The sequence below is a fragment of the Bison bison genome, unplaced genomic scaffold (genome assembly GCF_000754665.1).
Source record: "Bison bison bison isolate TAMUID 2011002044 unplaced genomic scaffold, Bison_UMD1.0 scf7180017864032, whole genome shotgun sequence".
Lineage (NCBI taxonomy): Eukaryota > Metazoa > Chordata > Mammalia > Artiodactyla > Bovidae > Bison > Bison bison.
The window spans coordinates 3447997-3451575 of NW_011494604.1; the positions used below are offsets into that span (position 1 = coordinate 3447997).

Sequence of the window (3579 nt, forward strand, 5' to 3'; positions counted from 1 at the left end):
CTTCGGCGCTCAGCCTTCTTCACAGTCCAACTCTCACATCCATACATGACCACAGGAAAAACCATAGCCTTGACTAGACAAACCTTTGTTGGCAAAGTAATGTCTCTGCTTTTGAATATGCTATCTAGGTTGGTCATAACTTTCCTTCCAAGGAGTAAGCGTCTTTTAATTTCATGGCTGCAGTCACCATCTGCAGTGATTTTGGAGCCCAGAAAAATAAAGTCTGACACTGTTTCCACTGTTTCCCCATCTATTTCCCATGAAGTGATGGGACCGGATGCCATGATCTTCGTTTTCTGAATGTTGAGCTTTAAGCCACCTTTTTTTTTTTTTAAAGCCAACTCTCCACTTTCAGCTTCATCAAGAGGCTTTTTAGTTCCTCTTCACTTTCTGCCATAAGGGTGGTGTCATCTGCATATCTGAGGTTATTTCTCCCGGCAATCTTAATTCCAGCTTGTGCTTCTTCCAGCCCAGCGTTTCTCATGATGTACTCTGCATAGAAGTTAAATAAACAGGGTGACAATATACAGCCTTGACATACTCCTTTTCCTATTTGGAACCAGTCTGTTGTTCCATGCCCAGTTCTAACTGTTGCTTCTTGACCTGCATACAAATTTCTCAAGAGGCAGATTGCATGGATACATATGGATTAAGAACAGGCTCCTTGCTAAAACAAAAATATCCAAGACCAGGTGGCATAAACAAGCATTTACTTCTCACAGTTCCACAAGTTGGAAATCCAAGATCAAGAGCTGGATTTGAGCTAGTGTCTGGTGAAGATGAGAATCTTAGAACTGTTATGATCATTAATAATGACATGAGAATATGTGCCACATGTAATTACCCTGAATACTGTTCATGTTTAATTTTCTTTCACTTTGAAAGATAAAAGCACAGGTCTAATACATCTACCAACATAGCCCAACATGACAGGAGAGGATTTTGGGTCTTCCTAATATAAGGGACCTTGGGCCTAAAAAAGAGAAATGCAGATAATCTTGTTAAGTGAGAAAAGATAATGGTTTTCATCAAAGAGAACTAATAACATCAATTATTTCCTATGTATAGATGTTCATATCATGGTATCTATATGTAATATTCATGCTGTGCTGTGTGCTTAGTTGCTCAGCTGTGTCTGATTCTTTGTGACCCATGGACTGTAGACTGCCAGGCTCTCTGTCCACAGGGCAAGAATATTGGAGTGGGTTGCCATGCCCTCCTCCAGGTAATCTTCCTGACCCAGGCATGCAACCCAGGTCTCCCACATTGCAGGCAGATTCTTTACCAGCTGAGCCACCAGGGAAACCCAAGAATACCAGAGTGGGTAGCCTATCCCTTCTCCAAGGGATCTTCCCCACCCAGGAATCGAACTAGGGTCTCCTGCACTGCAGGAATATTTAAGTATAAAAGAAAAGGGATTATCCAGGAAAAGCAGAGTACTATCCAACAGCTGTGACAGGTATGTTCATGTTCAAGTATATAGCCATCAATCATAGGTAAGAGTGAAGAAAACAGTGCTAGATTACCTCTACAAAATAGGTCAGGAAAATGCCCATCCCGCCAGATCACTTGGTCGAATTTCCAAGCTGTTGGTTCCTCCCTCTAGCCTGTAAAAGTACAAAAATTCAGGTTATTCCTCTCAAAAAAATCATGATTAGATACATTCTTAAAGCCAGATAAAACAGTTATAACAGTTATATCAAAATGTGCTAAATCAGACAAAAGTCTTTTCATGGATTAATTAATATTAATTCACTTAGAACAGCACAACTGTAATGATCCATCAGTGCTAAATGATTTCATGAAAAAATGACCCAGGCACTAATTGGACTTTTTCAAATTTAACTTCTAGCTAAGGATTAGGATTTCTTTAAAATCAGGGCAATAAACTAGAATTACCATCAACAACTTAAAATAGGAGGACACAAAATGTACTTCACTAAAATTGTATGTTGATGTTCTCAATTACTCAAACAGTTCTATTCCTGATGAAATCTCACAGTAACATTTCCCTCATCTCAAAAGTCTAATTATATTAAAAACATTTGCTTTTGAAACTACAAAAATGTTAAGTATTTAAAATTTTCAAGACAAAGGTGTTTAATAACGTTAAAATCGTCCACAGATTTTTTTTTAATGTCATGCTATAATCAATCTTACAGCAACTAATATAGAAAATTAACACTCTATGTTGGTACTGCATTGATACTGGACATATATAATTTTCTTCCTGCAACTGCGATATGCTTTCCCAGTATATGAAATGGAGGTAATGAGGACTGAAACCTGAAATTTTATTAGAAACAAATTCAGGCCAAATATGACTGTTATTCAGAAATAATTAAGCATTTTATATAATAACCCAAACACATTTTTAGGGCTTAATAAATATCTTGCAAATCAATAAAATTATAATTATAAAAGCAGAACAATTAAACTATAAATCTTCAGAAAACAACCAAGTATATTAATCCAAAGTTGTGTTTAACACAATTTCATCAAGGGATTACAACAGCCTTTCTGATAATTCAGCATTTTCTAGTCCTTAGCCAGTCAGTAGCTTTGCTAAACTAGTCATCATCAGCAACAACAAAAAACCTATTTAAAATAATTTATTTCTACTAACCTCTTAATTGCCTGCCTCAAAGTTTTGTTCCCAAGCATTTAAAAGAGCATATATGCCATTCCTCTCAATTACCTATAACTACTTTTAAATATGTATTTTCTATAGCTTTAGCTACAGAATGGGAAAGACTAGAGATCTCTTCAAGAAAATCAGAGATACCAAAGGAACATTTCATGCAAAGATGGGCTCGATAAAGGACATAAATGGTATGGACCTAAAAGAAGCAGAAGATATTAAGAAGAGATGGCAAGAATACACAGAAGAACTGTACAAAAAAGAACTTCAAGACCCAGATAATCACGATGGTGTGATCACTGACCTAGAGCCAGACATCCTGCAATGTGAAGTCAAGTGGGCCTTAGAAAGCATCACTACGAACAAAGCTAGTGGAGGTGATGGAATTCCAGTTGAGCTATTCCAAATCCTGAAAGATGATGCTGTGAAAGTGCTGCACTCAATATGCCAGCAAATTTGGAAAACTCAGCAGTGGCCACAGGACTGGAAAAGGTCAGTTTTCATTCCAATCCCAAAGAAAGGCAATGCCAAAGAATGCTCAAACTACCGCACAATTGCACTCATTTCACGCGCTAGTAAAGTAATGCTCAAAATTCTCCAAGCCAGGCTTCAGCAATATGTGAACCGTGAACTTCCAGATGTTCAAGCTGGTTTTAGAAAAGGCAGAGGAACAGAGATCAAATTGCCAACATCCGCTGGATCATGGAAACAGCAAGAGAATTCCAGAAAAACATCTATTTCTGCTTTATTGACTATGCCAAAGCCTTTGATTGTGTGGATCACAATAAACTGTGGAAAATTCTGAAAGAGATGGGAATACCAGACCACCTGATCTGCCTCTTGAGAAATCTGTATGCAGGTCAGGAAGCAACAGTTAGAACTGGACATGGAACAACAGACTGGTTCCAAATAGGAAAAGGAGTATGTCAAGGCTGTAT

The 3579-nt window shown here is 37.7% G+C and overlaps 1 protein-coding gene across 6 annotated transcripts in view; it reads right to left on the minus strand.

Annotated features, from left to right (window-relative positions):
- The window catches only part of ZNF148 (zinc finger protein 148), a 131826-nt gene that overhangs the window by 106523 nt on the left and 21724 nt on the right, over positions 1–3579 (minus strand). For all 6 annotated transcript variants that reach the window (XM_010834287.1, XM_010834283.1, XM_010834288.1 and 3 more), the window contains exon 2: positions 1527–1607. The gene's annotated coding sequence lies outside the window, so the exon portion shown is untranslated. The remainder of the gene's footprint in view (positions 1–1526; positions 1608–3579) is intronic.